At 39.5% G+C, this 24,377-nt stretch overlaps 1 protein-coding gene and 1 long non-coding RNA gene across 2 annotated transcripts in view; one reads left to right on the top strand and one right to left on the bottom strand.

The window, feature by feature from the left end:
- Nucleotides 1–24,377, bottom strand: part of PACRG (parkin coregulated) — an 819,947-nt gene that overhangs the window by 103,562 nt on the left and 692,008 nt on the right. The window lies entirely within an intron of this gene.
- Nucleotides 23,651–24,377, top strand: part of LOC309551055 — a 453,941-nt gene continuing 453,214 nt past the window's right edge. The window contains exon 1 of the long non-coding RNA XR_014225051.1: nt 23,651–23,861. This is a non-coding gene — a long non-coding RNA (uncharacterized lncRNA). The remainder of the gene's footprint in view (nt 23,862–24,377) is intronic.

The following is a 24,377-nucleotide window of genomic DNA, read 5'->3' as shown; positions in this document are numbered from 1 at the left end:
ACTCACTTTTGTTGCAGTGGTTAAGACATTAATAGCTGTGTGTTGAGTTATTTTGAGGGGACAGCAAATTTACACTGTTATACAAGCTGTACACTATTTTACATTGTTGCAAAATGTCATTTCTTGAGTTTTATCACATGAAAAAATATAATAAAATATTTACAAAAAATGTGAGGTGTGTACTCACTTTTGTGAGATACTGTAGGTCACACATTCTAGAGAATGCGCTGTGTTATGCCCTATGTCTTTTTCTATGTTTGTTTCACCAATAGCATTTAAACTTCTAAAGCAGTTTTGAATCTCATTATTAGTTATGATTAATACATTATTGCTGGCATTTTTTTACATTAAGTCGTCTGCATGTAAGAAGTAGCCAGGAGCTGCATATTCCAGGATGTTGTGCTGCGGACTGGTGCATTACAGCTATAGGTGGAAGAAAGTATAAAGTACTAGTCAGTATTTTCCAGCACACTGTAACTGCTCTCCAATGTCCTATTCCCTTCTATACTAGGTATCTGTATCTGTCTGTATCTGTCTGATTAGCTCATGTAAGCAGGGCTGGGGATATACCATCACAGCTGATTTTTGTTTCCCAGACATAGAACACACACAGAAGCTCCAGGTTGACTTTTTGAAGTGGAGAACACAAATAATTTTATTTATCCAAATAAAGATTTACAATTTTGTAAAACTATGTCATTGTTTTACATAAAACAGTGTTTTGTGGACTCTTTTTCGCTAGTCTTTTTATAATGGTCTGCACTATACTTATCCCAAACACAACACAGTTCTATATGCAAAGAAAAGGCTTTGTAAGTCTGTATTTTTCCTGCATGTTAAAATTTTGATCCATATTATTCACTGACATAATCTGTTGCTATGGTAACTTATGCTGTATTGTGTGTGAATGGCAACAAATATTTTAATTTTACTGTGTTTTACTGTTTGACAAGGAAGAAAAAAGAAAAACCTGTACATGCAAAATAGCATCATGTCAACGGCACACTTATTTAATGGTTACTCATTATTGTAACTGATTGTGCTTTATTCATACAGCTGCATACAGTATATTCCATTGAAAACTGAAGGGCTTGAAAAAAGATCTTGAACTATCATACAAAAGCACACCTGCAACCTCTCCTGAATAGGAATATATGTATATATATATATATATATATATATATATATATATATATATCAAATCCTGCCAATGTTGATTTCATTATCATCTCTCAAATACCAGTAGATTTTCATCTGCAAGCTTTTAGCAACACATCCTACAGAAGATAATTTACAAATTATTGATGCTATGATGCCAATATTGTATAACCCAACATTGTGGTACAAAAAAACTAGATCACACTAGAAATAAAATGACAGAAACCACACACAAATAACCATATTATCGGTAGGTCTAATTATTTTCGAAACAAACATTATGATGTCCTAGCCTACATGGCTAAAATGTGGCATTAGAAGTTACAAAACCCCCTTTAGTTAAAATATAATATAAGGTGGCAGATTTCAGCCTTGTTGATGCTTTATTTTTGCTGTGTATGTCGACCCTTACTGATTTTGATCCTCTGCAGCATCCTCTGCATCTCCATCATAATCCTTCCTAATGTTAGCAACAGATGTTGGAGCTCCTTCTGTTTCATCTACTAAATCTAGCTGCGTGCAAGGTCCTAGACTGTCATCTTTGTCCTTGTTTCACTAATAAATGACCCACTAACTTGGAAGAAATATGCAGTTTGGGAGTTTTGATTCATGTGCTACTTCATATAGGTCAGTGGATCACTAAGTACCCAAGCAAGGCTTAGAATGACAGTACTAGAGCCAGCATATTCAAAGAGTCCCGAAGATGCTGGTTTCATGAGGAAGACATGTCAGGACAGGCAGATTTCAAATGATTATATTGGCAGGTCTCTTTTAAAGCCTAACTTTGGGCTAAACCTTAAAAAAAGGTTATCCAGAATTAAAAAGCAGCTTGGGTTGCAATACTTACCTTTAGTTCAGAGCTGTCCCCATGCCCATGCCATGTCACCTCTACTCTGCCACAGGATGCCCTGAGTCTTCTGGGTTGCATGTTGTCCAACATCACTCAGCCTGAAATACACAGCCTGGTGCAGCTTCAGTGGGGTGAAAAGGGGGCACTAGGGAGGAGAGTTAGGAGCTGAAGTTGGGCTTGAACCATTTAGCTGGACTGTAGTTTGATAAGTAAATAGATATGTTTTATTATAATGTAAGTTATACATTATAAAAAGGCTAATCTCGTTATTTTGCTGCACAAGATGTAATATGAACATAACACAATTATTACACCAACATATAATAATCTGCACTACATTTCCTCATGTTTACAAACCATACCTGGCTAAATTTACATCAGATTACTTTTATGGCATACATTTATGGGATATGCATAAGGGATGATTTTCACTGCTTTTGTCACTGAAAAACCAATCATCATTTGAATAATCTACTTACTACACATATGCAATTTATTTCAGTTAATTATATCACTAGAGAATTAACTCTATGAACATACACGTGAAGAAAGCTGCAAGGTAGTTAGCAGCTTGTATGGGAAAAAAAAAAACCCCAAACGATTAAAATGAATAGATGAAGAGACAGAAGCAGTGATAGAGAGAATACATTATAAAAAAATGCTGTAGTCACAGTAAATGCCTGATACCCTTACTTATCTGTGTCTTCAGCAGATTAAAAGGATCTGTTGTCAGGCCACAAAGATATCAGACAGAAAAAACATGAAGACAACAACTAGGATTGTGGGAAATAGTAAATGTGAATTTCCTTTGAATATAAAGGAAATCTGTAAGGATCGAAGCATGGAAGCCACTACTGTAGATTTTGGTGTGGGCTTTGACTTGGCTAACAGCTGAGTTAGTGATCCAGAATAAGCATACAAACAGTAAACTTGCAAATTATGAACCTGCATTACTTTTTTTGTCAATAAAAGAAAAAACAAGGACAACAACCAAAGATCATGAACCTTTCAAACGAGTAGGACATGGCAAATTCCTCCAACCTTCTTTTCTATCCTGACAGGGTCCATATGAGTAGTCAAGGAGTAGAAAGTTGCCGCTTGGAATAGCCAATGCCAATTTTACACAGTTAGCCTATGCATTAAAAAATCAACATATAAAAACTTTGCTCTCCATAAATTATTTTGTATTTATTATTCATTAATGTATTATTTATGTATTTCTGAACACATTATAACATTAAAGGATATGTGAAGCTTTCAAACAAAGTTCTGCCGCAGATGTCACTTGGCAGAGTCAGAGACAGTAATGTGGGCCCAGTGGAGTATCTCTAAGTTAAAGTGATTGTAAAGGTTTTTTTTTTTTTTTAAATAACAAACATGTCATACTTACCTGCTCAATGCAAGGGTTTTGCACAGAGCAGCCCGATCCTCCTCTTCTGGGGTGCCCTGGCACCGCTTCTGACTCCTCTTCTTCATTGGGTGCCCCCACAGAGAACCGCTTTCCATGGGGGCACTCATGCGGGTGCACTCCCGAGTCCTGCTGCTTCGTCCAGTGAGTGACACAGACAGCAGGACTTGGCCCCACCCCCTCTCTCATGTCACTGGATTTTATTGACAGCAGCGGGAGCCAATGGCTCCTGCTGCTATCAATCTATCCGAAGAGGACTAAGACAGCGGTTGGAGCTGTTGGGCTTGTGTTCGTCGCAGGAATGTTCGGGTTCAGGTAAAAATAACGGGGTATATGGGGGGGTAGCTGCAACCAAGAAGATTTTTTACCTTATGCATAGAATGCATTAAGGTGAGAAACCTTGAGACATTACAACTCCTTTAAGTAACCACAGGGGATGATTTATTAAACACAAATAGTCTGTTTACTTTGTGGGGGAATTGGCCCAGAGCTTAGTGAATGTGGTGCAATTTCATTTTGAAAAGAATACCCATTCACATGCAAGAAAAAAAAAAAACAGTGTTTTTGCTTGCACATGATTGGATGATGGAAGCCAGCAGAGTTTTTCCTCATTCACTAAGCTCTGGAGAAAATTCCCTCGCACAGTGCAACTTCCCTTGCAAAGTGAACAGTCTATTTGACTTTAGTAAACCAACCCCACGTATTCCTGTTAGGAGCATTCTTCCTTCCACTAATGGTAGGAGGGCATTCTTTCTCTTACTGTCCACCAATGTAGACAGTGCATTCTTTTTTGTGCTGACTACAAATGTAAGGGGGTTCTTCTGGACTAACCATCAATGTTAAAGAGGAGCTCAAGGCTCCTTCAGAAAAAATAAAAGTCAGCAGCTACAAATACTGTAGCTGCTGACTTTTAATATTTAGGATACTTACCTGTCCAGGAATCAGGCGGTGCGCTGCCTCCTCTATGTCCACTATGGGAAACTGGAAGTGAAGCCTTGCAATTTCACAGCCAGTTCCCTTCTGTGCATGCACAAAGCGCCCTGTGCTCTGTGAATGGGCTGGCTGCAGGGAAAGGAGGAGGGGGGGGGGGGCGAACTTCCGGCTGAGTTCAAAACCAGGTACCCGCCCCCCTTTAAAGGTGCCAAATGGGGCAGCGGAGGGGGGAGGAGGCAGGCAAGCGGAGCTTCCCCTTTTGGGTGGAGCTTCGCTTTCAGGAACATTTACAGTGAACATTAACATAACGGGGGGCATTTAAAATGGCCACTGATTCAAGGGGCCTTTGATAAGGCTGTCCCACCCTTCCCACTGGCCACCAACAAGAGGGGGTGCATAAGCCACAGCACTGTGAAAAATAAAAATAAAGAATCTGGATATGCAGCTGTTCATTCAGACACACTAACGTGTTTCCACTTGTCTGTGTCTGGCAGTGTCCAGAATAATGTGACAATGTAGTACAAAATGTACTTTGCGTTTAGGCTTGTTGAATTATTATCAGCAACATCCAGGTAATGTCAAGAATTTAATCTCCAAAAAGGTTTTTGAAAAAATAAGATTTCTTAGAGATTTAAATAAAGTGCACCAAACTTCCTGATTTAACATTGCTAATGACATCATAATGCAAAATTTAAAATATAAATGCAATGTGTTTTAGCTGTGTTTTAGGCTGCTTCATGAAACTATAGCATCACCTAATAAATGACACATTCACTTTAAATAAAAAGCCCATCACGGCCACTCAGCAACCACTGTTAAATGCTAACAATAATCTGTGATTGGCTTTAGGTGGCACACGGGGTTATCAGAAAGAATTTCTACAATACTGAGAGCTCTTCCTTACAAGGAGTATATTGCAGGCATGGGCTGATAAGGAATATAAGTGACTTCTGTTACTATTTGTAGGTCTTCAGCATATTGTGTCTGGATGGGAGAATTGAATGTGCGCCAAGTTTTCATAAATAATGGGTTTCAAAGGCATGCCTGCTTTAGTAATGATTCTGTATTAAAAATTAATATACATTTAGATCCAACTTTTGATTCACAGATGTGCCTTTAGAAAGCAATCAAATAATTGATTTGCACATCTAAAAGCAGTGATAGTGCTATCTTATTAGCTCAGAAGGAATAAACAAAATGACTTTTCTAGAAGTATACTAGCATCCAGTTTTAGTTAAATTATTTACAGCGCAATATAACTGTAAAATTGCAACTTGTTGCGATAGGTTGTTGCACTTTATATGCTGTACTCTTGTCTGTAATAAAGTGGAACTTAAGTGAATTTGGGAAAACTTGATTGCAGGTAGCCTCTAATTGCATATGAGACTGTGTATGTCTCTTCTGCAATAAACATTTCTCTTTTTCCTGCCAGCTCCTCTACTACTAAATGTACACTGAAGGGTGCACTTGTGGTTCTGTGCACATTTTTGGCAAGCCTTGGTGCCAGAATAAATTAACCCTTGTGTGCAGGTGAGGGAGTGACATCATCCCAGGCTGGCCATTCAAGATGATCAAAAACAATGAACAGGGTGAAGATGAAAGCATCAGCGAAAGGAAGGTCACTGTAGGGAATTTTGTTTCACTTTAAATAAGCCTGTGTTTAAAAGGTCAGTTCTAAGAAATAATAATCAAGGTATAGTTGGGCGGTATTGACTCAGTTAAAAAAAAATACTGGACTACATTTGGCCCATGTGTATGGCAGCCAGTCTGACAGAAGCTGGCCGTTCGGCTGACTTCTGTTGATGGGCATGGCTGAAAAAAGTTTGCTGATCGGCCCTTGTGTATGCCACTGTGTCCGACAGAAGCCGGCTGAGCATGCTGGAAAACCAGCAGCCGACCAACTCCCAATCAGTGCTCTCACCCAATGGCTGAGAGTGCTGGCCTCTGTGTTCTGGTGGGGGCATCCCCCTATTAGAACACAATAGATCATCAGGGAAGATCGCTGTACTAACATTGGATAGTTAAGCCCCGTACACACGGGCTGAATGACGAGAGACATCGATAGGTTCAAAATAAACCGACTGACAATCGGCCCTTGTGTTTGCCACTGTGTTCGACAGAAGCTGGCCGAGCATGCTGGAAAACCAACAGCCACTTGACTCCCAATCGGTGCTCTCAGTAAATGCTGAGAGTCTGGCCTCTGTGTTTTAGTGGGGGCGCCCCCCTATCAGAACACAATAGCTCAGCAGGGGAGATTGCTGTACTAACATTGGATAGTTAAGCCCCATAAACACGGGCTGAATGTCAGGAGACACCAGTCGGTTCAAAATAAATCGACCGACAATCAGCCCATGTGTATTCCACTGTGTCCAACAGAAGCCGGTCGAGCATGCTGGAAAACCAGCAGCCACCTGACTCCCAATCAGCACTCTCAGCCAATGGTGGAGAGCTGATCTGCGTGTTCTGGCGGAGGGGCCATCGCCCTGTCAGAACATAACAGCTCAGCAGGGGGGGGTCGCTGTACTAACTTTGTATAGTTAGTACAGCGGCTTCGACCAGAGATGACAGGTTTTTTTTCGCTCAACCCGCTGGGTTAAATGAAAAAAAAAAAAATCTCATAGTGTGTACCAGGCTTTAGAAGTTTTAGTAGTTTTCCTCCTGAGCTCTTCAGTTTTTTTTTTTTTTTCAGCCCCGCTGGGTTGAATGAAAAAAACTATTAGTGCGCACCAGGCTTTAGGCTAGGAACAATGTAATCTGAAACAACTGAGACTTTTATCTCAGTGCCATAGATAAACACTATTGACCACTGGTTATCAACTGAATATTTGTAAACTACTCAATTCAGGATGTCCAGCTGACACTGCTATGAAGACAAGTTGCCAGATCTGCCACCATAAGGACTGTTTTCTCTCATGTAATACCAATATATTCCTAACACAAGTTATTAGATTGTATATTACAATTCAATAATTACAAAAATATAATTTGTTATCGTATTGCCCACAACACTTGGCTTCAATGACTGTACTGATTCTGGGTGATAGTAAAAAAGGAATTTTGGTTTTATCAGATGCTCAGGTTTTCCAGTATATCCTGGGCTGCAAATAAAACCGTTCTCTGCCTATCTCAGCATGAGATTAATTGGAATCCTTTTGTTCTGACCACATTAGGTTTGCATGAAGCATATAGAAATGCATTCATCTTTCCTATTTGTGATCCTGCGGGAACCATTGGGTAAGAATCATCTATTTCCAGCTAAGCACAAATGTGAATATAAGAGATAAGAATTATACGTGATGTGACATAATCCATTTGTTTTATATAAAACAGTAAAACATATTAATTGACATTCAGGCTCGACAGATACATTGGACAAACTGGACTAAACATTAAACTTAGACCAGAAAATTGACCTAATATAGAACTGCATACACAGTGTATACCCACTACTGCTCACTTTTACCAACAACTTATTTTACTGACATGCAAACAAGAATATGGTTTTAATTGGGATCATATCTGCAGTCAAATCCTTTGTCACCTTTAACCACTTCTGGACCGGAAAAATTTGCCCCCTTAATGACCAAGCCATTTTTTGCGATTCAGCACTGTGTTTCTTTACCGGACAATTGCGCGGTCGTGCGACTCTGTACCTAAATAAAATTGATGTCCTTTTTTCCCACAAATAGAACTTTCTTTTGGTGGTGTTTTTATTTTTTGCGCTATAAACAAAAAACAATATTTTTCACTTTCTGCTATGTAACATTCCCCCCCCCCCCCCCCCCCATAAAAAAATTAAAAATCAAATTTTTTCATCTTTCTAGGCTAATTTGTATTTTGCTACATATTTTTGGTGAAAAAATCCCAATAAGCGTATTTTGATTATCGTGTCTACAAACTAGGGGAAAGATTTATTTCATATTTATTTTTTTTTATTTTTTTTTACTAGTAATGGCGGCGATCTGCGATTTTTAGTGGGACTATGAATTGCGGCAGACAGATCGGACCCCTTTACTGACAATTTTGACACTTTTGGGGGGGACCAGTGACAATACTACAGTAATCAGTGTTAGAAATATGCACTGTTACTGTAATAATGACACTGGCAGGGAAGGGATTAACCCAGGGGTGATCAAAGGGTTAGGGGAGTGTTTTCTAACTCTATGGGGGAGGGACTTGTGAAATGAACACAGAGATCTGTGATCCTATATAGAAGGATCACAGGCGCTCTGTGGTCATTCCAGAGAGAACAACGGTCTGCTGTGTTTACAACAGCAGACCATCGTTCTCTCTCAGCAGGGAGTGATCACGGGTGCCCGGCAGCAATCATGGCTGACAGCCCTATGGATCGGCATCCTCGCTGCCTAGGGGGGGCAGGTGTGCACTCGCCCCCAGGAGCGCTCCCGCGAACCGACGCACCTATACGTCAGTTTGCGCAGCAGAGCCAGCCTGCCACAGTATATCTTCGGCAGGCGGTCTGCAAGTGGTTAACTCAAATATAAAAGCATAGTTCACCTTTCCTAAAAAACTACCTATGCAGGTAAGGGGCATCTGTAGATAAAAACATAGGCAGTTTTTTGGGTGAATTATGCCTTTAAGGACATGTTTACATCTGCAACTGCTATCATAATTTGGTCTCATCAGAACAGAAACATGTAGTGTGATTTTGTCTACAATAATGCTGTATAAAGACGTATATGTAATATTTTATTGCTTAATATGCTATCAGAATATTCATAGTCAAAATAATAATGTATACTAAAAGGGGAAGCCATGCTTTTTTGCCTTCTCCCTCTCCACTGCCACATTTGGCACCTTTCAAAGGGGAGGGGGGAGAGGGTACCTGATTTTGACAGGTACCCACTCCCACTTTCGGCTGTGCTCGCCACAGCCCCCTCCTCCTTCCCCAACCACCGGGTCATTCACAAAGAGCAGCACAGTAAGGCTTCACTGCTGGTTTCCCTTAGCCGAAATGGCAACGGCAGCACCCAAGAGCTGATTGAAAAATCAGCTCAGGGGAAGACACCGCTGAATTTGTGGACAGGTAAATGTCCTAACATTAAAAGTCAGCAGGGTACAGTATTTGTAGCTGTTGACTTTTATTTTTTCCTGAAAGAGCCTGGAGCTCCACTTAAGTGACGATTTACTGGTTGCACAATACTGTAAATCCATTATCAGGTAGCACTGAGCATTTATGTATTTAAAATATGTCTTCAGTTGTTTGCTTTTAAAATGCCATGAACCAAAGTGGTAAATTGACAGTGTGCACCTATAGGTGTCTGCATATACCTTCACTAATTTCCATTTGTGTCCTGCTTACACTGGCTCTCCCTCTTCGTAATGGCCACAAAAGCTTCTAGTCATAGTGATGGACCAATAAGATGGCAGAAGAGTGGGGTGGACAACCCTTTGACATTGAGGTAGTGTTGACATTTGCAGAGTACACTGACCCATGATTTAGGAGTTCTAGGCCATAAAAAGACTGCTATAAGTACACACATACACCTCTATGTGTGCTTTATGCATTTTCTCAGTTTATCCCTTTTTTTAATGGGAGGTGTAGTTAAAAAAAAGGTCATTCGTCTTTCATATATGCATTGATTACACTTGAGTTGTTGACTTTTTGAATACATTTGATCAGTAAACATATATATATAAAGCAAACAATGATATAATCTGTGGTTAAAAAATACCATTGTTTTCATACTGAATAAACCATGACAGACAACTCAGTATATCCACAGATCTATGAAAAATCTGAAAAATGTTTTGCCCATGTTTATTTTAGAGGAGGCCCTTATCTTTACGAAAGGTTGACAGATGCTACAAGCACTTTCATATGAGATGGATATTGCTGAGTTTCATGTAAGACAGGAAGATGGAAGCTCATCTGTGCCGGTTTGTAAGAAGAATAAAAAAAAAAAAAAACATAAATGATTCGGGAAGAATTTTTAGTATTTAATAAATAATAGGATGTATGTACAGTGTTTTCTGTGCCTCCACTGAAATTAGAGTGTGAACATCATGCGGTCACACACACTGTGTAACAGTTGGCTACCCACTGGTTCTGATAAAAATATCATTTAACAAAGATAAAGAGTTGATCTTACTGATTATGAAAATGACCATGGGAAGGACCCAGTGTTAATATGCATATGTATGGATTATTGTCCACATAATAAATATATAACACTGAGCCTTGACATAAATATATGTGTTACTGTATTATTTTCTTCTGTGTTCCTAAATAACTATAAATTTAGCTTATAAGGGAAACAAATAAAATACCCCATCTGAGGTCTGAATAAATGTACTATACCACCCAGCAAGCATACCCTGTCATTTAGGTGACAATTGGAAAAACACTTCTAATGTAAAGAATAATCAATGTGAAATAATAATAGGCAGCTGAGGAAAGTAAATGATCTCCTATTCAATGAATTGTATTCTATACTGTAGTAACATAATAGTGGAACAGCATCCTAACAGTGGCAAATAATGTCAATGCCTGAAAGAGCTAATTATCGCTTTCAAGGGCACCCTTATACTGAATAATTACTGTAGGTAATGTTAGAATATCTTGCATTACTTGCAAAGAATCCAACCATGTAGGGGAACACTTATACTGTACTGATTTGGCCCCTTACATATACTTGGAGTTTCTGCTGGGAACCTTGAAGGGCTAATGTTGGGGAAAGGTGGTAGTGGGGGAGGGGGGGGTCGAGGCTAGCCTAGCCCAAGCAATAAGAACTAGCAGTACTGCTGAACTCAAAATAAAACAAGTAGCAGGAAATCTAAGGACCTGGTGCCTGGAAAAGTTAGCATCCCTTTTTCTCTGTGATAAACACTTTATTAATAATAATTTTGGTTATTTTTTTGCCGTCACCTTACCATTCTTCTAAATGTTTCTGCCTGGTGCACTAGATTTATCTTAAATTTGGGATAGCTTTTGTTGGGCTTTTTACAGTTTTCAGATCTACAAAAGGTTATGGAAAAACTATATGGTTCACATGAGTGTGGTTGGCTTGACCTTTGCTTGGCAAGGCAAGAGTAGATCAGATAATGGTTAAAGTAAGTGTTCCTAAACAAAAGAGGCAGTGCTTACCCCCAACTCCTCTCATAAAAAAGAAGCACTATAGCCCTGTACACACGTACCGATTGTCGGTCGTTAATATTCGGCCGACGACCGATCGGCCGATTGTAGGCTTGTTAGTATGATGTTTCCGACAGCGCATTTTCGGCCGAACAGAATCTGTCATGCAGGCATTAAAATTTTTGTTGGCCAACACATCGCCAGTCAGTACAGATTTCGGCCGACACACAGCCGATTAGCAAGACTGGGCATGCTCAGAAAAGAAAAAAGACAAGGAAAGTTAACCATCACATGACATCACTTCTGCAGTCGGCTGTTGTTGGCCGACAAAATTCGTGTGCAGTCTTTTGCAGTTTTCAACAGACACGACAGCCCTGGACAAAAGACGGCCGATCGTTAGGCCGATGATCGGTACTTGTGTACGGGGCTTACATCTAAGACCTCAGATGCAGCACAAACTTGTTTTCCATTGCCCTGGCTTTAGCTAAACATTATATATGATCTGTATTGAGTCAAGTATTATTATCAATATGTACTAGAAAAGGGTGCGCTGTCCCTCTAAATAATAAAATGAATTACTCAATGCAAAAAAAGTTTGAAAAATCATTGATCAATACCATCATTTGAAAAATGTGATAAGTTCAAACAAGAAAGTAAACAATTAGGTGAGCTGACACTCATAAATCAACAGTATATGTGCAAGGTGTAAATATAATGAACAAACGTCCCAAAAATCATGAAAAATTCTAGTGCAGTAATTCTTAATGAAAGTAAAGTGCATCAAAAGCAACCTCTAATGTATTAAAAGTCAAAATGTAATAAAGGTAAATAAAGCGCTCAGTGCTAAATAGGACTTCCGCTCATCAGTGCTCCTTTGGTAAGAGGGGCCTCTTACCAAAGTTAAATGATCTCGAATGATATAGATCTACAAGCACACACACTTTTTCCCCAGGTGTGATAGGTTCACAGGCAGCAAAAATCAGAGGGAACACTTTCATAAGAGACTATAAAGACCAGCCCCTTGTGATCAAAAGACCACTCTCCACGCAGGCATATTAAATACAGACAGGGAGAAGCTTAATATCATAATACAGTCTGAACTTTTTTATTAGTATTTGATTGTACTTACATTTCAGTAGTTAAAATGGGCAGTGATAATAAAACAAGCTGGCCATGGTGTCCACCAGCACGTGATGATGTCACACACTGACTCCGCCCAATGCGTTTCCCCACAAATAGCGTCCTCGGGGATTGGATATTATTCTCAATAGCCCAAAGCTATAAGCACCTTCACGTTTAGTGTAATGGAGGGTGGGGCAGTGGAAAACAGGCCTGAGCTGTATCTGAGGTCTATGATAGCAAATCCTTTTATATGAGGAGGGGAAGCATTGACACTTTTTTTCTCTGTAAAAGTACAGCTACGCAGACAGATAAACAGATATTGCTTTTATTCATGAAGGCTTGCTACATCACATACGTTGTTTTGTCTATTTCATATGCTTAATGTGGGGGTCATTGTAGCCTAGATCAAGCAGCAAGAACATATTAACTCGATATTTTCAGCAAAACAATGTTTATTTTAGGACATATCTATATCTATGTATATTTTTTTCTTTTGTACAACGCAGGTTTACTGTATATAATGCAGTAGCATCTACTTATTTAGAGGTTTGTAGTAACGTATTCTATAAGTATATATAAAATATTTTGTTATTTGACATAATCAGTAAAAGCAATCCTTAATGTTTATTAAATAGCCTTATTCCTGTTCAAAATACTTAATATTTGCTAGTCTCTTCAGAAGACCACTGTTTGACCAATATTTTAGTGCCCCAAATTAAAAAAAAATCTATTTTCACAATGCATCCCAATTTCCAGCTATGCATCATCTTTCTCCAAGTTCCAGAGATAACAAAAGAGCTATAATGAGTATGTTTTTCCGAAACATTGGAAAATTAATATTTAGTCCAGTTTGATGGATCCAAGTGGTTTTCAATTCAGTCAACCGCCAATTCTACAAGTAAACACAAGCTAAATTTGTAAAACAGTTTTGAATGGTAAATTCTCAAGAATATAATGGAAAAAGAACTGTGCTTACAGAATTAAGCAGCAACAATATGTGTGACAACACATATAAACAGTAAGAAAAAGAAAGTTGCGCTAAATAAATACAATCATAAAAATGTGAATTCAAAAAATAATATGGTGAAAAAAGTCCGCAATCATCAATGTGAAGATAAAAGATATCTTCAAACGTAATCCTCCCACAGATATGTGATTATTATCACCCAAAGTGAACTTCCTTCCACCAAATAAAGATGGCCTCATACCAAAACAAGGAGACCTGTGAAGGTCAGCAACACCTGTGGTGTAACGTCACCAGGGTTGTGGAGACACGGATAGTAATCCTGAGGTTGATGTCCGCGCGTCCACACCCGCACTTACAGAGATGTCATTCCCAGATGGATCGACCTCAAGAATATCTTTAGAACTGAACTTCTATTAAATAGATATACAGCAGATGTCTATTGTCTATAACCTTTAGTCTGCCAAGTTTAAAGTGTATCCAAACCCAAGAACACCAATTTTTATGTTGTAGTTTACCAGTCTTTAGAGGTGACAGCTGCATTCGTTTTCTTGTTTCAGGTTTTTTTTTATTTATTTTCACCTGATCAACCTCTTAGTAATGTATTTTTTATAATTTTGTGAGAATGCTCACTCACTATACTGTATCTATGGAGAAATGGTGTTATCCTAAGAGAGGTGTGTTAGAACTATAAAACACCTCCCTTTTTTCTGGTCTCCAGAGAGAGAGAGGAGGTGTTCTGTAATCCACAAATATGAAATCGAGCATACTAATACTGAAAACTAGCGGGACTGATAAGTGCAGAATGAGCAGAGAAAACAGGAAATTAGAATTTTTCTAATTTTCTTGTTCAATCGTGTTTAATGAGGGTTTCAGTCAACGAGAAAGAAAAACGGGAGAACTACCCTGTAATAACATGCAGGGCTGCTGTTAGAAATCGCGGGGCCCTGTACAGACTACCTGGCAGGGCCCCCCCCAAGAAAATATTAAAGATATATTTAGCTAAAATTACAACAAAATCACTATTAGCAGACACAAATATAACATAACTCACATAATTCCTGCTAAATCTAAAAAAGAAAAATTATGGGCAGTTGGAGCTCAGTGATCAGAGAGACAGAGAGAGAGAAACAAAGTTACAATTTACAAATAAACTCCTGAGCAGAGATAAGTGCTGGGAGGGGGGCCCACACAAGGGAGGGGGATTAGTGAGGGACAATTGTCTCTTTCTCAACAGATAAAAGCTGATAGCAGGGAGAGGGACGGGTCAGATTCAGGTGCTGGAGGAAGATTTCTGTATTTGTTGTCCATCACTAATCCCCCTCTCTGTGTGGGCCCCCCCTGTGTGCTCGGGCCCCCTACAAGAGGGCTGGTGGTCCCCCCCCTATCAGCGGCCCTGATAACATGTGACAGAATAAAGTACAAAAATGATTGCTATGTGCCACATCCATGCCAATCAAAAGTTGAATCTGTTAGGCTACATAACAGAACGATTGTGTAGACCAATGATCTCATAAATAAGAGTGTACAGGTAAAAAACATAAAGAAAATCAATGGTCACTAAGAATATCATACAGTTTCAGGATCTCTCTATTTCAAGCAGATTAACAAGTATTGCTCTGCCCTTGCTTTGTTTCTAAAGAAACAAAACATGGCAAAATGACATGCATTGGAGAGATGCACTGACTATGTTTTTTTCATTATGATTATTTTGCCTCTACGTGCACTTTAACCACTTTGGGACAGGAAGGTTTTACCCCCTTAATGACCAGGCCATTTTTTGTGATTCGGCACTGCGTTACTTTAACTGACAATTGCGCGGTAATGCGACACTGTACCCAAATAAAATTGATGTCCTTTTTTCCTACAAATTACTTCCCCCAATACATTGGACTCTTATTTGCAAATTGGATTATATGTTTTCTGCACTGAAACTTTTTTGCACTAAATGTTTCTATGCAAGGTGGATTTACCAAATTTGTTTATGCACTTTAGCACTTTAGGTTTTTAGGCACATTTGGTGTATTTTATATCTATTTATAAAGGTTTGATTATTTATTTTGGGTTTGCGCTGTGGTTTTCAATTTTACATATTTTTTCACGTTGTAAAGAACAGCGGCAGCCATTGATTAGTGTAAAAACAATTTTTATCTTTTAGCACAGGTTTATTCCCTTTATTTTCAGGGCTTTCTTTTGGTGGTATTTGATCACCTGTGCGATTTATATTTTTTGCGCTATAAACAAAAAAAGAGCGACAGTTCTGAAAAAACAATATTTTTTTACTTTCTGCTATATAACATTCCCAATAAAAAATGTCAAAATCTATTTTTTTTTTATCATTTTAGGCCAATTTGTATTCTGACACATATTTTTGGTAAAAAAAAAATCCCAATAAGTGTATTTTGATTGGTTTGTGCAAAAGTTATCATGTCTACAAACTAGGGGAAAGATTTATGTCATTTTTTTTTTTTAAACTAGTAATGGTGGCGATCAGCAATTGCGGCGGACAGATCGGACCCCTAACTGACATCTTTGGGGGAACCAGAGACATTACTACAGTAATCAGTGCTAAAAATATGCACTGTTACTGTAATAATGACACTGGCAGGGAAGGGGTTAACTCAGGGGCGATCAAAGGGGTTAACTGAGGGGCGATCAAAGGGTTAAGTGTATGCCGCCTAGGGGGTGTTTTCTAACTGTGAGGGGGGTGTGCTTGTGGTATCAACACAGAGACCTGTGATCCTAAATAGGAGGATCACAGGTGCTCTGTACTGATTCCTGAGAGAACAACATGCTGTGTTTACAACAGCACACCACTGTTCTCTCTCCACGGGGAGTGATCACGGGTGCCCGGCGGCAATTGTGGCCACTGGCCTCATGAATCAGCTTCCCCACTGGCTAATGGGTGCGCATGCGCGCCCTCAGGATCGCTGCGGCAGGTCGCAGTACAGGTACGATGATTTGTGCAGCCAAGCCAGCCAGCCACAGTATATATGCAACGGGTGGTGGGCAAGCAGTTAAACAACAACACAATGACAATGATCAGCGCTCAGTGAGGAAACCAGACTGCATAATACAATGTGTGAGTGTCAATGCACTACACACAGGTTAGTCCTTTAGGAAGTCCATGGGGGGGAAATATGTGGAGGGATAACAGCACTGCTGGGACGGCCACCAGCTCTAGAGAGCTAGAAGAAACTCTGTAGGCAGACAAGGGTAGCGAAAGAGAGCAGCGCCATCTGAGTGTGGTAAAACAATTTATTGAAATGAAAATTAGTGAAAGAAAAACATAACACTAGTTGCGCACAACAACCATTGATAAAAACAATCATGAAAACCTGTGAATATACTTAAATATAATCAATTATTAGTGGTACATCAATATAACTGTGTCCAAAAAATCCAAAATATAGTCCATGATATAACAAAAGACCATATATAGGTGATGGATATAAGAAGTCCAAAAATCAATATATAGTGTGAGTAAAAATAAGTCCAAAACAACTGCTATGGTAGTGATAGACCAAATGATCTTGTGAGATTCCAGTGCTAATAGAATAAGGTGACACCCAAAAAAGATCCACCACCGATGTGATCCACACCCCTCAGATTAGCAACTCACCCTCATTTGTTGCCTACCACTCTCGTAGATAAGGCAAATATTGCTGTATATAATATTGCTGTATATAGTAATCCAACTTGGCAATCCGGACAGCAGCCCTCATGCAAACCAGAAAGATGGGGAATCTTCCTCAGCTCCAAACCATGTTGAAAAAGAATATAAAAGAGGAGCCCCACTGGTGCAATACCATCAAATCACTTTATTGAATGAGCAAAAGAATATAAAATGCCCGTACATGTAATCAACTTGCCAAGCGCATATACACATCAAATAGCACAAATGAGAGGGATAGGGGAGCTCACTCTAGTCCCGGGGTGCTGCAGCATAGAGTGCGTTGTATCCGCGGAGCCAAATGAACAACCCCGCTCACCTCACTCAATCCTTCAGTCTGTCGTGTAGCCACGACTGACGCGTTTCGTCACTTCCTGACTTTGATTATATTTAAGTATATTCACAGGTTTTCATGATTGTTTTTATCAATGGTTGTTGTGCGCAACTAGTGTTATGTTTTTCTTTCACTAATTTTTATTTTTGTCTATTTAAGTTGCGGCACATATATTTAGGCACACTATTCCTTAGTCCTTAATCCTAAAGATTTTCTTTATTTATAAAACAATTTATTGCCCGCATGCTCCGAACGTGTGCATTCCCCTGCTCCAACCGGACGTCATGACATTGAGTGAGGCGGAAGCACCGGAAATCCAGGCTGCACACCTACACGCCACTCCACATCCACAGAGCGGATGAATAACATTACATCTTGGTGTATATCATCGTATTTAGAAATCTGTCGGCAGGTATGGCAATTAAAGGGGAACTAAACCCTCCTTTACAGCCAAGAAAGCTGCCATCTTGGTGTCTGGTTGATCCACAGTTGTCATGGTGCTGTATATGTGATCAGTTATGACACTAGACATTTAATGGTTTGACAGTTTTGTTGAACAACGGCTGTGGCAGTCATTTCTTCAAGGCATGCTTAGAATGGAACTTTTTTGGGAAACTGGTAAATAAATGGGTTTAGTTCCACTTTAAGATTACATGGTTATCCTCTATTGTCAGCATGGAGCAAAACTCATGCATTCTTGCAAGCTATAAGTGTGACTGTTTATCCATGTTTAGGTAAATCTTACTCCCATCCTATTATACTCTTAACCATAAATTCCTTTTGAGATCTCTCATAGAGCAAAGTGTTTAAAGATGCAGCTTCAGGCAGTGAATCCTCAGTGCGCCAGCCTACCCCTCCTTTCCCCATCCCTGCTCCACTCCTTCTCTCACTCCTGTTATATTTATTACTGAAGTGTTGGAAGGAATCAAACAATGTGCCACTTCCATAATACTTCACCAGCTTCTGCACTTACACAAATAATACTCTGCATCATAGCAATTCCATTGACATTCTTCCTGTGTAAAATAGATCCACTTTGTAATGCTAATTATAACATTAGAAGTATGCGAGTATAATTGAAACTTCCTGCATGTAAAAACATGTCTAGTATTTTATCTTCCTAGGCACTGCTGGCAGTCTATTCAGTGGATCAGGTAATGGTTTTACCAGTCAAGTGTTTCTGGGTGGCAGTCATGTAATAAAGCTTGCCTCTGGGTCTTCTCAATTCAGTTGGCTTCAGATAAGACATGATGAATGAGGGCACTAAGGAAACTGTAATCATTAGCTTCTGAAACATGTGTAAGCAGTAAACTGTCTGCTCTAGAGATGAGCGAGCTTTTAAAATCCACACAGCCTGCGATTTGCCTGATCTGATAAAACAATCTCATCTCCTGGTATTTTTATCTTTTATTTTTATATTTTATTATTTTCCTTTACAAGATTAGAGGGAATTTTGTATTTTTTATAATTTTCTGATTTGTACATATCTATTATACTTGAAGTACCGAAATTCCTTACCATATATAGTTCCCTTTTCCCCTATTTTTGGAGATCATGTCCTGGGGAACATGATCTCTATTTTTCCCTCTGATCTTGATTCTAATATGGATGCTGGTACCTATTAATTCAATAATTTTATTCAGACTAATTTTCTAATTATTTTCCTTTACAGTTTTGTTAGAATGGGTTTTAACCACTTTACCACCGGAGGATTTTGCGGTCTTACGTCCAGGCCACTTTTTGCGATTCGGCACTGTGCGACTTTAACTGACAATTGCGCGGTCGTGCGACGCCATACCGAAACGAAATTAACGTCCTTTTTTCCCACAAACAGAGCTTTCTTTTGATGGTATTTGATCACCTGTGCAATTTTTACTTTTTGCGCTATAAACAAAAAAAGAGCGTACATTTTGAAAAAATAACAATATTTTTCAAATTTTTTTATATGAAATTCCCCCCCAAAAAATGTAAAAATTTTAAATTTTTTTACATTTTTGGCCAATTTGTTTTCTGCTACCTATGTTTGGTAAAAAAAAATCACAATAAGCGTATTTTGATTGGTTTGCGCAAAAGTTATTGCGTTTAATAACTAAGGGAAAGATTTCTGTAATTTTTGGTGTTTTTTTTTTTAACGAGTAATGGCGGCGATCTGCGATTTTTTAGCGGGACTGTGACATTGCGGCGGACAGATCGGACCCTTGACTGACATTTTTGACACTTTTGGGGGTACCAGTGACATTACTACAGTAATCAGTGCTATAAATATGTACTGTTACTGTAAAAATTACACTGGCAGGGAAGGGGTTAATTTTATTGGAGAGGGAGGGGTTAATGTATGCCTGGTACTTACTAACATGTGTGGGGGGAGGTGACTGAGTGACACAAGGACAGATCGCATGTTCAGCTATGCTGAACCCTGCAATCTGTCACTGTCTGTCACTTAGGAGATCCGCCCTCTCTGTTTACACAAGCGGGAGGATCTCCAAACTCGATTCCCCGACGATCGGGGAAGAGCAGCGGCGATCGCCGCCACTCCTCCCCTTGCCCGACTCCCGCTGTGAATGAATACAGCGGGAGCGAGCCCCCGGCGGCGCACGTGCGCCGCCCACAAGGGGAGGAGTCCAGCGACGTAGGTCTACGTCGCTGGACGATAACTAACCACTTTGCGCAGTAGAGCTCGAGTGAGCGGTCGGCAAGTGGTTAAATAATGTACACAACTTAATGTAGGAGAAAAAAGCGCACGCCAACCTCGGATAACAATGTTTATTAAACATACAATACACCACATAAGGATTGCACTCACATGTAAGTCCTATGAACTATCAAGTTGGTCACTGTATAACAATTATGGCTCAACTGTAGATATGTATGTGCAAAAACTGCATACCAATAAATGTCCAAGTCTCTGGGATATGTATAGGATAGCTGCCAACTGGTCCCAAATTAAAGCAACAACAGATAATGCACACATATATATATATGTGTATGTATTATCTGTTGTTGTTTTAAACAATGTGCCATTCTTTCTGGATGATACAAACCCTACACACCAGTCATATAGACTGGAGGACTGTAAGTGTCCAGTCCTCCTGCCATATGGATGCCAGTCCAATAATGCTTATTATTGCTAGGAGGGTGCTGCAAGGGCAAGGGACCATAGTAACTTATACTTCTGACACCAGCCCAGTACTGGCAAACACCAGCTTCCTTTTGATTTTTTTTAAACAAGATACAATATATGATCAAAAGTATTGGGACACCTACCTTTACATGCACATTAACTTTAATGGCATCCCCGTCTTAGTCCGTAGGGTTCAATATTGAGTTGGCCCACACTTTGCAGCTATAACAGCGTCAACTCATCTGGAAAGGCTGTCCACAAGGTTTCAGAGTGTGTCTATGGGAATTTGTGAGCATTCTTACAGAAGAGCATTTGTGAGGTTAGGCACCGATGCTTGATAAGAAGGCCTGGCTCGAAGTCTCTGCTATAATTCATCCCAAAGGTGTTCTATCCGGTTGAGGTCAAAACTCTGCGCAAGCCAGTCAAGTTCTTTCACCTCAAATTTGCTCATCCATGTCTTTATGGACCTTGCTTTGTGCACTAGTCCAAATCATTTGGTGAAGGGGGGATTATGGTATGGGGTTGTTATTCAGGGGTTGGGCTTGGCCCCTTATGTCCAGTGAAGATAAACTCTTGAGGTATCAGCATACCAAGACATTCTGGACAATTTAATGCTCCCAACTTTTTGGGAACAGCCCCTTCCTGTTCCAACATGACTGCACACCAGTGCACAAAGCAATGTCCATGAAGACATGGATGAGTGAGTTTGAGGTGGAGGAACTTGACTGGCCTGCACAGAATCCTGAGCTCCACCTGACAGAGCATCTTTGGCACAAATTAGAGCGGAGACTGCGAGCTAGGCCTTCTCATCCAACATTAGTGCCTGACCTCACAAATGCACTTCTGGAAGAATGATCAAACATTCCCATAGACACACTCCTAAACCTTGGGGACAGCCTTCCAAGAAGAGTTGAAGCTGTTATAGCTGCAAACGGTGGGCCAACTCAATATTGAACCCTACAGACTAAGATTGCAATGTCTTTAAAGTTCATCTGCATGTAAAGGCAGGCCTCCCAATACTTTTGACAATGTAGTGTACATTAAAGTAGTAAAAGCAACAATTTTATATATGATGTTTATAGCATTAAAGTGGTCCTTCACTCTCCTTTTGTTAATTGTTTATTCCAGACCCCCACCCCCATCACATTTGGAAACTCTTTTGTTACTTTTTTTTTTAAAAAAAAGGTACTTGCTCCCAATTCCCTATTCCTCACCTAGATGAGGATGACATTTGTTGGGTACGGCTCCTTCCCACAGACTCTGGGACAATCTCCTCAAATCTGTGCATCTCGAAAATTCACAGTGGGAAGCCTGCTGTGATTGATTAGGAAGTTGGCTCCCCAAATGCAAGATGGTGGCATAGGACTAATGATTTTTGGTTGTAGGAAGACAACATTGGACACCATGGGCTAGTACCTCTTTTTAGTCAATAGCTACAGTCCTTGCTGCTGCTGATTTTTACTTTTTGCAGACCTGGCTGAAGTTCCACTTAAGCACAGCAGTTGTCCTACTGAGTATACCCTTTTACATAGTTTTATCACCTGTTGCTCCCCCCTAGAACAATGGTTCTCCACTCCGGGCCTCGGGACCCACTAACAGGCTAGGTTTGCAAGATAAATTAAATACATCACAGGTGATATATTTTGCTGCTCATAGATTGCAGTATTCTAGTCTGCATCTCCCCAAGGTGATACTTAAAATCTGGCCTGTTAGTGGGTCCTGAGGACCACTGCCCTAGGAGATCCATTGATTTTCCAAATCCTGTAGTGGGGTAAAAAAGCTGTTTGTTTTTCAATGAATGCATGGCAGCATTGTCCCGCTAAAGACAGGTTAATCTAAAATAGACATAGTTTTAGATAGGTGGTAAGTGATGAACAAATTAAGCCCCTCTCCGTGATGAACAAATGAAGCCCCTCTCCGAATAACTTTTTTTTTAATTATGGAAAAAAGGTTCAGAGAACATGATTTAAAGCTGAGCTATGTAAGCACCCTTGTCAGTATAATAATTTGTCCAAACTGTCAGTTATGCTTGACAACTTGGCCTGGGTGTAATAGTAGAGGTAAATATAAATATAAGCCTATGAAATACAAAAGGAGATCATATACTTAATAGTTTAATTAGAGTTATTAACCCCATATCATTACCAAAATGCAATCTTTTTTTGCTATAGTAGGGTTTTAAAAATGAACTAATCATTGCTTTGCCACGCATCCATTTAATATTACACAAAGTAGCCTAATTTTACCTGTGGAACTACAATGAAATATCTGTTGGAAAGTTAATTTGACAACAGTGTTTAGAGAAGCACATTTTTCCCGAGGATATCTATCAGGGAATGGATTCTCCGAATGAGAGATTGTGGGTTAACATCACAAACCCATATTCAGCAGTACTCTCACAGCTTCTTAACAGTTCCTCCTCTATGAAAATAAATCTTCAGGCAATAAATTCTCCCTGTGTCACTCCATGCTCCTATTGCTATGGAAATACAATGAAGTTGCTAGATTGTCACAGATGAAAGATCCTTTCAGTTTATTGTATGCGGTTTAAAGAAACCACATGAATAGCTATTATAATAATATGAACTGTGAATTATAGTTTTCAAATTAGTTTTCAGAGGGTAGATTTAAGTAATTGGTTATTTGCTTGCTTGCACATTGCAAATTTCAAAAGAAATAAAAGAAAAATGAAATACTACTATTCCAAATAATTAATTTTAAGGTTAGACTTGCATTTATACATTTTGCTTTTGGCAGTCAGCCACCTTCTAATCTTCCCTAATCAATGCTTTTTCTTTACATAACTAAGCAGTATCATAGGAACAGGGCTTGCAGTCCCCTCATCTTCTCAAGGTCCATAGAGCAAATGTTCTTTCCACTATCATGATACCACTTTTACGTCATGAGTCAAATATGTTGGCTGCTAATTCTGTTTGGCTTTGTCTATCATACCAACCTAATCGCTCTCTTTGTTCCTCTAAAAACCCCCTGCTCTCTAGCTCCCTCGTCCCCTCCTCCCATGCTCACCTCCAAGACTTTTCCAGAGCCTCTCAAATCCTTTGGAACTTCTTACCCCAATCTGTCTGATTATCTCCTACTCTTTTAGCTTTTAGACGTTTCCTGAAAATCCTCCTCTTCAGAGAAGCCTATCCTACCCTCACCTAACAACCGTACTTCCATTTTCTCCATCAGCTCATCCACCACAGTTATTGCCTTTTGTTTCACTTGACCCTCCCTTCTAGATTGTAAGCTCTAAGGAGCAGGGCCCTCCTGTATTGAATTGTATTGTAACTGTATTGTCTTTCCTCACATTGTAAAGCACTGCGCAAATTGTTGGCGCAATATAAATCATGTATTATAATAATAATAATAATCCTCAAAATTTGAGTTATAGACCCAGAGCTATTTTTTTGAAAATAAGAGCCAGAGAGAACTTGGAATTTTTTCCCAGCATTTTAGAAGGTACGAAAGACAGCAACAGCCCTTATATTTTTCTAATATTATTGGTACTTTTGGCAGAGGGGGGCAGGTGACTAAAGTAAACCAACATATCATTTCTTTATAAGTGTCGGAAATGTGGAACTGCATTGTGCACTTCTTGGACCAGAGGGGAAGCATACATTTTACAATTGCCCTTTGGGAGAGAAGAAATATTGATGCAGTTCAGGTGCCACCTTTGCACCTACTTAACAACTTCCATACCACAGTACATCATATGACG

Source organism: Pelophylax lessonae (assembly GCF_965119305.1).
Source record: "Pelophylax lessonae genome assembly, chromosome: 3".
Classification (NCBI taxonomy): Eukaryota; Metazoa; Chordata; class Amphibia; order Anura; family Ranidae; genus Pelophylax; species Pelophylax lessonae.
This window is presented reverse-complemented; position numbering and strand designations above follow the sequence as displayed.